Genomic DNA, 13,229 nt, shown 5'->3' with positions numbered 1-13,229 from the left:
GTTTCTAACAAAAGAGACAACAGTGTTAGCATCATCGGCACGGGTAGGAATTGCTTCCACCCATTTAGAAACACAATCCATAGCTAATAATATGTATGTAAAACCGCTTGAGTTTGGAAACGGTCCCATGAAGTCAATTCCCTAAACATCAAAAATCTCACAGAACAACATAATTTGTTGGGGCATCTCATCCTTCTTGGATATGTTACCAAACCTTTGGCATGGGAACAAGATTTACAAAAAGCAGTAGCATCTTTAAAAAGAGTGGGCTACCAGAATCCACAGTCTAGGATTTTTTTAGTTGTCCTTTGAGGACCAAAATGTCCACCACTCTCAGATGAGTGGCAGGCCTCTAAAATGGACTGGAATTCTGATTGAGGCACACATCTTCTAATTATCTGGTCAGCACCATACCTCCACAGATAGGGGTCATCCCATATATAATATTTGGACTCGCTTTTCAGCTTGTCCCTCTCGTGCTTAGTAAAATTTGGAGGGAAAGTATGGCTAACTAGATAATTGGCTACAGGTGCATACCAAGGAACTACTTCAGATATTGCATGCAAGCTGTCAAAAGGAAAAGCATCATTGATAGGAGTGGAGTCATCCTTAATGTGCTCAAGGCGACTCAAGTGGTCTGCTAATAAATTCTAAGAACCACTCCTATCCTTAATTTCTAAATCAAATTCTTGTAGCAGCAATATCCATCGTATTAGCCTTGGTTTGGACTCTTTTTTTGCTAATAAATACTTTAGAGCTACATGGTCTGAGTACACTACCACCTTAGTACCAAGTAAATAGGCTCGGAATTTATCCAGAGCAAAAATAATTTCCAAAAGCTCTTTCTCAGTAGTAGTATAATTAGACTGAGTAGCATCTAATATCTTGGAAGGATAAGCAATTACAAAAGGATCCTTACCTACATGGTGGGCTAGCGCTGCTCCCACAGCATGGTTGGAAGCATCACACATAATCTCAAAGGGCTGGCTCCAGTCTGGTCCTCCCATAATTGGAGCTTGAGTTAAGGCGGTCTTCAGCTTGTCGAACGCCACTATACAATCCTCACTGAACTCGAACTCAATATCTTTCTGCAGAAGTCTGGATAAGGGCAGTGCTACCTTACTGAAGTCCTTGATGAACCGCCGGTAGAAACCTGCATGGCCAAGGAACGAACGAACTTCCCTCACGGAGGAGGGGTAAGGCAGACTAGAGATGACATTTACCTTTGCCGGATCTACAGAAATACCAGTGTTAGAGACAACATGTCCTAGTACAATACCTTGTTTGACCATAAAATGGCACTTTTCAAAATTTAAAACAAGGTTTGAACTAACACACCTGTCTAACACTCTAGATAGACTATCCAAGCAAAGATTAAAGAAATCACCATATACGCTAAAATTATCCATAAAAACCTCCATACAGTTCTCAATAAGATCAGAAAAAAGACTCATCATACACCTTTGGAAAGTAGCTGGTGCATTGCACAAGCCAAAGGGCATTCTCTTATAAGCATAAGTCCCAAAAGGACATGTAAAAGTAGTCTTTTCTTGATCTTCAAGAGCTATATGAATCTGGAAATAGCTTGTGTAACCATCTAAAAAGCAATAATGTGATTTACCTGACAGGCGATCCAGCATTTGATCAATGAATGGCAGGGAATAGTGATCCTTACGAGTGGCCTGGTTGAGGCGCCTGTAATCAATGCAAACCCTCCAGGCATTCTGTACTCTGGTTGCTATGAGCTCTCCATGCTCATTCTTCACTGTAGTGAATCCAGACTTCTTGGGCACCACTTGTACTGGGCTTACCCATTCACTGTCTGAGATGGGGTAGATGATATCTGCCTCAAGTAGTCTGGTCACTTCCTTTTTGACAACCTCTAAGATAGTGGGATTCAGTCTTCTCTGGCGTTGACAAACAGGCCTTGCTCCCTCTTCTAAAAATATTCTGTGCTTACAAACTTGAGGGTTGATGCCTACTATGTCTGCCAAGCTCCACCCAATTGCCTTCTTGTGTCTCCTCAGCACACTAAGTAACTGCTCCTCTTGTTGGGAAGTGAGTTCCCTTGCAATGATTACTGGGAGCTTCTGATCATCCTCAAGGTAAGCATACTTGAGGTGGGGTGGTAGAGGCTTTAATTCCAATTTCTGCTCCTAACTGGGCACTGGGTCTTCTGGAGCTAGTAAAAATGGCAAGGTGTCCTCATTGTGTTCAGTGGGTTTCCCCACACTTGGACCTTGCTCCATGTGCATCTCTTCTATCTCTTCCTGATGAACTGCAGCTACAGTCTCATCAATGCTATCGCATTGGAAGACAGAATGATCTTCCGGACGGTGCTTCATGGCTTCATTCAGATTGAAGCTTACTGCTCGGCCGTCTATTTCAAAAGAATAGGTTCCTGAAAAGGCATCCAGCTTGAACTTTGATGACGGCTTTCCTGAGTCATTTTGGGGCATCTCCAGGATATAAAAGTCAATGGGAAATGTGAGCCCCTTAATGCCCACCAGCACGTCCTCAGTAATTCCAACCACTGTAATAATACTCTTATCTGCTAACACAAAATGAGCTGCCGACCTTTTTAAAGGAGGGAGCCTCAAAGCATCATATATGGACAAAGGCATTATACTAACACACGCGCCTAAATTACACATGCAGTCAGAAAATATTACACCCCCAATGGTTAAGTTAACTATGCATAGTCCTGGGTCACTACATTTTTCAGGTATATCCCCCATTAAAGCAGATATGGAATGGTGCACGAAATCGTGATCGTTCCTTCCTTGGTAACGGAACTGAAAAATTAATACGCACGTTCAATAATCTTAGTTCTTTGTCACAACTTCGCACAACTAACCAGCAAGTGCACTGGGTCGTCCAAGTAATAATCCTTACGTGAGAAAGGGTCGATCCCACGGAGATTGTCGGCTTGAAGCAAGCTATGGTCATCTTGCAAATCTCAGTCAAGCAGATTCATATGGTTATGGATATTTAATAATTAAAATATAATTTAAAATATAAAACAGAATAGAGATACTTATGTAATTCATTGGTGAGAATTTCAGATAAGCGTATAGAGATGCTTTTGTTCTTTCTGAACCTCTGCTTTCCTACTGTCTTCATCCAATCCTTCATACTCCTTTCCATGGCAAGCTGTATGTTGGCCATCACCGTTGTCAATGGCTACTTCCCGTCCTCTCAGTGAAAATGGTCCAAAATGCACTGTCACTGCACGGCTAATCATCTGTCGATTTTCGATCCTGCTGGAATAGGATTCAGTAATCCTTTTGCGTCTGTCACTACACCTAGCACTCGCGAGTTTGAAGCTCGTCACAGCCATCCCTTCCCAGATCCTACTTGAAATACCGTAGACAAGATCTAGACTTTCCAGATCTCAAGAATGGCCGCCAATAATTCTAGCCTATACCACGAAGACTCTGATCTCACGATCAGGAGGCTAAGAAATATGCATTCAAGCTTGCTTTCATGTAGAACGGAAGTGTTTGTTAGGCACGCATTCATAAGTGAGAATGGTGATGAGCGTCACATAATCATCATATTCATCATGTTCTTGTGTGCGAATGAATATCTTAGAGAAGAAATAGGCTTGAATTGAATAGAAAAACAATAGTACTTTGCATTAATTCATGAAGAACAATAGAGCTCCACACCTTAATCTATGGTGTGTAGAAACTCTACCGTTGAAAATACATAAGTGATAAGGTCCAGGCATGGCCGAATGTCCAGCCTCCATGATCTAAGAACTAAACGTCCAGAGATGTAAATAAAGTAGTAAAAAGTCATATTTATACTAAACTAGTTACTAGGGTTTACAAAAATGAGTAAATGATGCAGAAATCCACTTTCGGGCCCACTTAGTGTGTGTTTGGACTGAGCATTGAAGCTTTCATGTGTAGAGGTCTTCCTTGGAGTTAAACACCAGTTTGTAACCTGTTTCTGGCGTTTAACTCTGCTTTGCAACCTATTTCTGGCATTTAACTCCAGAATAGGGCAGAGAGCTGGCATTGAACGCCAGTTTGCGTCATCTAAAATCGAGCAAAGTATGGACTATTATATATTGCTGGAAAGCCTTGGATGTCTATTTTCCAACGCAATTGAGAGCGCACCATTTGGACACCTGTAACTCCAGAAAATCTACTTTGAGTGCAGGGAGGTCAGAATACAGCAGCATCTGCAGTCCTTCTTCAGCCTCTGAATCTGATTTTTGCTCAAGTCCCTCAATTTCAGCCAGAAAATACCTGAAATCACAGAAAAACACACAAACTCATAGTAAAGTCCAGAAATGTGATTTTTATTTAAAAACTAATAAAAATATACTAAAAACTAATTAAATCATACTAAAAACTATGTAAAAATAATGCTAAAAAGCATATAAATTATCCGCTCATCACAACACCAAACTTAAATTATTGCTTGTCCCCAAGCAACTGAAAATCAAATAAGATAAAAAGAAGAGAATATACTATAAATTCCAAAATATCAATGAAACTTAGCTCCAATCAGATGAGCGGGACTAGTAGCTTTTTGCATCTTGAATAGTTTTGGCGTCTCACTTTATCCAATGAAGTTCAGAATGATTGGCATCAATAGGAACTTAGATTTTAGATAGTGTTATTGATTCTCCTAGTTCAGTATGTTGATTCTTGAACACAGCTACTTTATGAGTCTTGGCTGTGGCCCTAAGTCTGTTTTCCAGTATTACCACCGGATACATAAATGCCACAGACACATAACTGGGTGAACCTTTTCAGATTGTGACTCAGCTTTGCTAGAGTCCCCAGTTAGAGGTGTCCAGGGTTCTTAAGCAAACTCTTTTTTTTCTTTGGACCTTGACTTTAACCGCTCAGTTTCAAGCTTTTGGCTTGACACCTTCACGCCACAAGCACATGGTTAGGGACAGCTTGGTTTAGCCGCTTAGGCCAGGATTTTATTCCTTTGGGCCCTCCTATCCACTGATGCTCAAAGCCTTGGATCCTTTCTATTACCCTTGCCTTTTAGTTTAAAGGGTTACTGGCTTTTTGCTCTTGCCTTTTGGTTTAAAAAGCTCTTGGCTTTTTCTGCTTGCTTTTTTTCTTTTTCTTTCTTTTATATATATTTTTTTCGCCAATTTTCTTTTCTTTCTTTTTTTTTCGCAAGATTTTCTCTATTCACTGCTTTTTCTTGCTTCAAGAATCAATTTTATGATTTTTCAGATTATCAAATAACATTTTTCCTTTTTCATCATTCTTTTAAGAGCCAACAATTTTAACATTCATGAACAACAAATTCAAAAGACATATGCACTGTTCAAACATTCATTCAGAAAACAAAAAGTATTGTCACCACATCAAAATAATTAAACTAGTTTCAAGGATGAATTCGAAACCATGTACTTATTGTTCTTTTGTAATTAAAACATTTTTCATTTAAGAGAGGTGATGAATTCATAGGACATTCATAGCCTTAAGACATAGACACTTAGACACTAATGATCATATAATAAAGACACAAACATAAATAAAACATAAGGCATAGTAAACGAAAAACAGGAAAATAAGAAGGAGATTAAGGAACAGGTCCACCTTAGTGAGGGTGGCGTCTTCCTCTTCTTGAAGAACCAATGGTGCTCTTGAGCTCCTCTATGTCTCTTCCTTGTCTTTGTTGCTCCTATCCTTAGTTGCTCCAATAGTTGTGGGGAGGAAAATGTATCCCTTGAGGTATCTCAGAGATTTCATGGTGAGGAATTTCCTCATGCTCTTGTTGAGGTCCATGATCTCTTGTTTGTTCCATCCTTTTCTTAGCGATGGGCATGTCTTCTTCAATGAGGATGTCTCTGGCCTTAGGTGCCATAAATGGTTATGAAAAAACAAAAAGCAATGCTTTTACCACACCAAACTTAGAAGGTTTTCTCGTCCTCGAGCAAAAGAAGAAAGAAGTGAGTAGAAGAAGAAGAAAATGGAGGAGATGGAGGTGTGTGAACGGTTCGGTCAAGGGGTTTTAGGTGGTTATGATGTGTGAAAAGGAAGGAGTGATGGTTTGAATTTGAGTGGGTGGTTGTAGGTGGGTTGTATGATGGTTTTGGAGGAGTAATGGAGGTGATTGGTGGAGGTTAATTGAGGAAGAATGTTATGAAAAGGTGTGAAGAGGAGAGAAGAAGAGGTGGGGTATGTGGGGATCCTGTGGGGTCAAGGACTTAGCATCCCTGCTCCAAGTGGGCGTGCAAAACGCCCTCTGTATGCAATGCTGGCGTTTAACGCCAGATTGCTGCCTGTTTTTGGCGTTAAACGCCCAAATGTAGCCTGTTTCTGGCGTTTAACGCCAGGTTGATGCTTGTTTCTGGCGTTAAACGCCAGCTTGGTGCTTGTTTCTGGTGTTAAACGCCAGACAGATGCTTGTTTCTGGCGTTTAAACGTCAGAATGCTCTTCCTCCAGGGTGTGCTATTTTTAATGCTGTTTTTCATTATGTTTTTTTATTTTTCAGTAGTTTTTGTGACTCCACATAATCATCAACCTAAAAATACATAAAATAACAATAAAAAATAAATAGATATAATTAAATAACATTGGGTTACCTCCCAACAAGTGCTTCTTTAATGTCAATAGCTTGACAGTGAGCTCTCATGGAGCCTCACAGATGTTCAGAGCAATGTTGGGACCTCCCAACACCAAACTTAGAGTTTGAATGTGGGGGTTCAACACAAAACTTAGAGTTTGGTTGTGGCCTCCCAACACCAAACTTAGAGTTTGACTATGGGGGCTTTGGTTGACTCTGCAGTGAGAGAAGCTTTTCATGCTTACTCTCCATGGTTACAGAAGGAGATCCTTGAGTTTTAAACACAAGGTTGTCCTCATTCAGTTGAAGGACCAATTCTCCTCTGTCCACATCAATCACAGCTCTTGCTGTGGCTAGGAAGGGTCTTCCAAGGATGATGGATTCATCCTCATCCTTCCCAGTGTCTAGGATTATGAAATCAGCAGGGATGTAAAGGCCTTCAACCTTTACTAGCACGTCCTCTACTAGTCCATAAGCCTATTTTCTTGAGTTGTCTGCCATCTCTAATGAGATTCTGGCAGCTTGCACCTCAAAGATCCCAAGTTTCTCCATTACAGAGAATGGCATTAAGTTTATTCCTGACCCCAGGTCACACAGAGCCTTCTCAAAGGTCATGGTGCCTATGTTACAGGGAATTAGGAATTTACCAGGATCCTATTTCTTTTGAGGTAATTTATGCCTATCCAATGCATTCAGTTCATTGGTGAGCAAGGGAAGTTCATCTTCCCAAGTCTCATTACCAAATAATTTGGCATTCAGCTTCATGATTGCACCAAGGTATTTAGCAACTTGCTCTTCAGTAATGTCTTCATCCTCTTCAGAGGATGAATACTTATCAGAGCTCATAAAGGGCAAAAGGAGGTTCAATGGAATCTCTATGGTCTCTAGATGAGCCTTAGAGTCCTTTGGTTCCTCAAAGGGAAACTCCTTATTGGTCACTAAGCGTTCCAGGAGGTCTTCCTCACTAGGATTCACGTCCTCCTCCTCCTCTCTGGGTTCAGCCACACCAAGTAAGGTAATGGCCTTGCACTCTCTTTTTGGATTCTCTTCTGTATTGCTTGGGAGAGTACTAGGAGGAGTTTCAGTGACTCTTTTACACAGCTGGCCCACTTGTTCCTCCAAATTTCTAATGGAGGACCTTGTTTCATTCATAAAACTTAGAGTGGCCTTAGATAGATCAGAGACTATATTTGTTAAGCTAGATGGATTCTGCTCAGAATTCTCTGTCTGTTGCTGAGTGGATGATGGAAAAGGTTTGCTATTGCTAAACCTATTTCTTCCACTATTTTTAAAGCCTTGTTGAGGCTTTTGTTGATCCTTCCATGATAAATTTGGATTATTTCTCCATGAGGGATTATACGTATTTCCATAGGGTTCCCCATGTAATTCACCTTTGCTATTGCAGGGTTCTCAGGATCATAAGCTTCTTCTTCAGAAGATGCCTCTTGAGTACTGTTGGATGCAGCTTGCAATCCATTCAGACTCTGAGAAATCATATTGACTTGCTGAGTCAATATTTTATTCTGAGCCAATATGGCATTCAGAGTATCAATTTCAAGAACTCCCTTCCTCTGAGGCGTCCCATTACTCACAGGATTCCTTTCAGAAGTGTACATAAACTAGTTATTTGCAACCATGTCAATAAGTTCTTGAGCTTCTGCAGGCGTTTTCTTTAGGTGAATGGATCCACCTGCAGAATGGTCCAATGACATCTTTGATAATTTAGACAAATCATCATAGAATATATCCAGGATGGTCTATTCTGAAAGCATGTCAGAAGGACACTTTTTGGTCAGTTGCTTGTATCTCTCCCAAACTTCAGAGAGGGATTCACCTTCTTTCTGTTTGAAGGTTTGAACATCCACTCTAAGCTTGCTAAGCTTTTGAGGAGGAAAGAACTTGGCTAAGAAAGCCGTGACCAGCTTATCCCAAGAGTTCAGGCTATCTTTAGGTTGAGAGTCCAACCATATTCTAGCTCTGTCTCTTACAGCAAACGGGAAAGCATAAGCCTGTAGACCTCGGGATCAACCCCATTGGTCTTAACAGTATCATAGATCTGCAAGAATTCAATTAAAACTGAAAATGATCTTCTGATGGAAATCCATGAAACTTGCAATTCTGTTGCATCAGAGAAACTAATTGAGGCTTTAGCTCAAAATTGTTTGCTCCAATGGCAGGGATTGAGATGCTTCTTCCATGTAAGTTGGAATTTGGTGCAGTAAAGTTACCAAGCATCTTCCTTGCACCTCCACCATTATTATTGGTTTTGGCCATCTCTACTTCTTTTTCGAAAATTTCAGTAAAGTCCTCTTCAGAGTGTTGTGCTTTAGCTTCTCTTAGCTTCCTCTTCAGAGTCCTTTCAGGTTCCGGATCAGCTTCAACAAGAATGTTCTTGTCCTTGCTCCTGCTCATATGAAAAAGAAGGGAATAGAAAATAATAGGGATCCTCTTTGCCACAGTAGAGAGGTTCCTTTATGTGAGTAGAAGAGAAGAAAATGAATTCGAACACAGAAAGAGGGAGAGGGTTCGAATTTTTAAAAAGAAGAGAAGTGTTAGTAGATAAATAGAATAATTAGAAAGAGATGAGGGGGAGAGAATTTCGAAAATTAAAAGAAGAAAAAAAAGAAAAATATTTTTGTTTTTATTTTATTTATTAATTAGTATTCGAAAAAGTTAGGAGAAACAATTAATTAATTAAAAAGATTTTTGAAAAAGAGGGAGGTGATTTTCGAAAATTAGGAGAGAGAAAAGTAGTTAGGTGGTTTTGAAAAAGATATGATTGAAATAGTAAACTTTTAAAATCAAACAAAAAGTTAAGTGGTTAATTGAAAAAGATTTGAAAATCAAATTTGAAAGAGTGAGAAGTTATGAAAGATTTTGAAATTGATTTTGAAAAAGATATGATTGAAATTGAAAAAGATATGATTGAAATTTAATTTGAAAAAGATTTGATTTTTGAAAATTAAAGTTGATTACTTGACTAACAAGAAACTAAAAGATAGGATTTTAAAATTTAAAGAATGAACCTTTCTTAATAGGCAAGTAACAACTTGAAATTTTTGAATCAAAATATTAATAGTTAGTATTAATTTTGAAAATATGAGATAAAAATAAGAAAAAGATTTTTGAAAATCATTTTGAAATTTTCGAAAATCATAAAAGAGAAATGAAAAAGATTTGATTTTTGAAAAAGATTTGAAAAAGATATAATTTTTAAAATGAAAATTTGATTTGACTCATAAGAAACAATTAAATTTAAAAACTTTTTTACTAAATCAAACCAAATTTTCGAAAATTTATGAGAGAATAAGGGAAAGATATTTTTTTTATTTTTGAATTTTTAATGAAGAAAGAGAAAAACAATAAAAAGACTCAAAACATGAAAATTATGAATCAAAACACACAATGCATGCAAGAACACTTTGAATGTCAAGATGAACACCAAGAACTTATTTTGAAAATTTTTAAGAAAAGAAAAACATGCAAGACACCAAACTTAAAAATTTTTAATGTTGAGACACTAACAAATTGAAAATGCATATGGAAAACAAGAAAAGACACAAAACATAAAAATACAAAGATCAAACAAAGGAGATCATCAAGAACAACTTGAAGATCATGAAGAACATATGATGAATTTTCGAAAATTAAAGAAAATTATAAAAGCATGCAATTGACACCAAACTTAAGAATTGACACTATACTCAAACAAGAAACACAAAATTATTTTTTGGTTTTTATGATTTTATTAAATTTTTTTCTTTGAAAATTTTTTTCGAAAATAAAATTAACAAAAACAAAAAGCTTAAAATTAAAATAAAATTACCTAATCTGAGCAACAAGATGAACCGTCAGTTGTCCAAACTCGAACAATCCCCGGCAACGGCGCCAAAAACTTGGTGCACGAAATCGTGATCGTTCCTTGATAAACCACTATTTCATGGTTTATCTTGTGCTCAATTGAGTGGTTTTTATCAACTCTTTATCCACTTATTCATACTATTTGCATGGTTTTACATTTGCCTTCCTAATTATGTGCTTTGATTGAAAACATGCTTCTTTGGCCTTAAGTTCCCTATGTTTAATCCTCTCTTATTACCATTAGATGCCTTGATATGTGTGTTAAGTGATTTCAGAGATTACAGGGCAGGAATGGCTCAGAGGATGGAAAGGAAGCATGCAAAAGTGGAAGGAATACAAGAAGTTGGAGAAATTGCTAAGCTGTCCAGCCTGACCTCTTTGCACTCAAACGGCTATAACTTTAGCTACAGAGGTCCAAACGACGCGGTTCCAGTTGCGTTGGAAAGCTAATGTCCGGGGCTTCGATTTAATATATAATATGCCATAGTTTCCCTGACTCTAGGCGACGCGAACGCGTGCTCCACGCGAACGCATCGTAGTGACGAAAAAACCAGCGTGGCAGATTTCGCAACCAGCGATTTCTGGGCTGTTTCTGACCCAGTTTTTGGCCCAGAAAGCACATAGTAGAGGCTATAAAGTGGGAGAATGCATCCATTCATAATCATGCTCTCATAATTCACAATTTTAGTTTTAGATGTAGTTTTTAGAGAGAGAGGTTCTCTCCTCTCTCTTAGGATTTAGAATTAGGATTCTTTTCACTTTATGATTATTTCATCTTTTGCGATCACAGGTTCAATGTTCCTTTCATTTATTTTTCCAATTTAATTTATGAATATCCATGTTAGATTTAATTCCTTTTGTGAATGCAATTCGAGGTATTTTCATATTTAATTTTGCTTTGCTTTATTTATATGAATGCTTTTAATTTAATTTAGATATTTTCCCTTTTGGCTTTGGTTAAATAATTGGTGACTCTTGAGTTATCAAACTCATTGTTGATTGAAAATTGGAATTCTTCAAGAATTAATTCGAATTCCAATAACTCTGACTTTTTCCAAGGAAAGACTAGGACTTGAGGAATAAAAATTAATTCATCCACTTAACTTACCTTCATGGTTAGAGGTTAACAAGGTGGGAGAAAAATTCAATTCTCATTACAATTGATAAGGATAACCAGGATAGGACTTCCAGTTTTAATACCTTGCCAAGAGTTTATTTTATCATTACTATTTTTCTTATTGTTCAACATACTGTTTCCTTACTTTCAAAACCCCCATTTTACAAACTCATAACCAATAATAAGAACATACCTCCCTGCAATTCCTTGAGAAGACGACCCGAGGTTTAAATACTCGGTTATCAATTTTAAAGGGGTTTGTTACTTGTGACAACCAAATGTTTGTAAGAAAGGTTGATTGTTTGGTTTAGTAACTATACTTGCAACGAGAGTTTACTATAACCTCTAAACCATCAATCTTCAGTTCTTTCATTCCTTCCTTGGTAACGGCGCTGAAAACTTAATACGCACGTTCAATAATCTTAGTTCTTTGTCACAACTTCGCACAACTAACCAGCAAGTGCACTGGGTCGTCCAAGTAATAAACCTTACGTGAGTAAGGGTTGATCCCACGGAGATTGTTGGCTTGAAGCAAGCTATGGTCATCTTGCAAATCTCAGTCAGGCAGATTCATATGGTTATGGATATTAATAATTAAAATATAATTTAAAATATAAAATAGAATAGAGATACTTATGTAATTCATTGGTGAGAAATTCAGATAAGCGTATAGAGATGCTTTTGTTCCTTCTGAACCTCTGCTTTCCTACTGTCTTCATCCAATCCTTCATACTCCTTTCCATGGCAAGCTGTATGTTGGGCATCACCGTTGTCAATGGCTACTTCCCGTCCTCTCAGTGAAAATGGTCCAAAATGCGCTGTCACCGCACGGCTAATCATCTGTCGGTTCTCGATCCTGCTGGAATAGGATTCAGTAATCCTTTTGCGTCTGTCACTACGCCTAGCACTCGCGAGTTTGAAGCTCGTCACAGCCATCCCTTTCCAGATCCTACTCGGAATACCACAGACAAGATTTAGACTTTCTAGATCTCAAGAATGGCCGCCAATAATTCTAGCCTATACCACGAAGACTCTGATCTCACGATCAGGAGGCTAAGAGATATGCATTCAAGCTTGCTTTCATGTAGAACGGAAGTGTTTGTCAGGCACGTGTTCATAAGTGAGAATGGTGATGAGCGTCATATAATCATCACATTCATCATGTTCTTGTGTGCGAATGAATATCTTAGAGAAGAAATAGGCTTGAATTGAATAGAAAAACAATAGTACTTTGCATTAATTCATGAGGAACAGTAGAGCTCCACACCTTAATCTATGGTGTGTAGAAACTCTACCGTTGAAAATACATAAGTGATAAGGTCTAGGCATGGCTGAATGGCCAGCCTCCATGATCTAAGAACTAAACATCCAGAGATGTAAATACAGTAGTAAAAAGTCCTATTTATACTAAACTAGTTACTAGGGTTTACAGAAATGAGTAAATGATGCAGAAATCCACTTTCGGGCCCACTTGGTGTGTGCTTGGGCTGAGCATTGAAGCTTTCATATGTAGAGGTCTTCCTTGGAGTTAAACGCCAATTTGTAACCTATTTCTGGCGTTTAAATCTGCTTTGCAACCTGTTTCTGGCGTTTAACTCCAGAATAGGGCAGAGAGTTGGCGTTGAACGCCAGTTTGCGTCATCTAAACTGGGGCAAAGTATGAACTATTATATATTGCTGGAAAGCCCTGGATGTCTA

The 13,229-nt window shown here is 38.2% G+C and overlaps 1 non-coding gene across 1 annotated transcript; it reads left to right on the top strand.

The window, feature by feature from the left end:
• Positions 1-8,319: 8,319 nt before the first annotated feature.
• Positions 8,320-8,427, top strand: LOC148561521 (small nucleolar RNA R71). The gene has a single exon (XR_015888259.1). It is a non-coding gene; the product is annotated as a small nucleolar RNA R71 (small nucleolar RNA).
• The last annotated feature ends 4,802 nt before the right edge of the window (positions 8,428-13,229 follow it).

This window comes from Arachis ipaensis, chromosome B6 (genome assembly GCF_059453495.1).
Source record: "Arachis ipaensis isolate K30076 ecotype BB chromosome B6, ASM5945349v1, whole genome shotgun sequence".
Taxonomy (NCBI): domain Eukaryota; kingdom Viridiplantae; phylum Streptophyta; class Magnoliopsida; order Fabales; family Fabaceae; genus Arachis; species Arachis ipaensis.
This window is presented reverse-complemented; position numbering and strand designations above follow the sequence as displayed.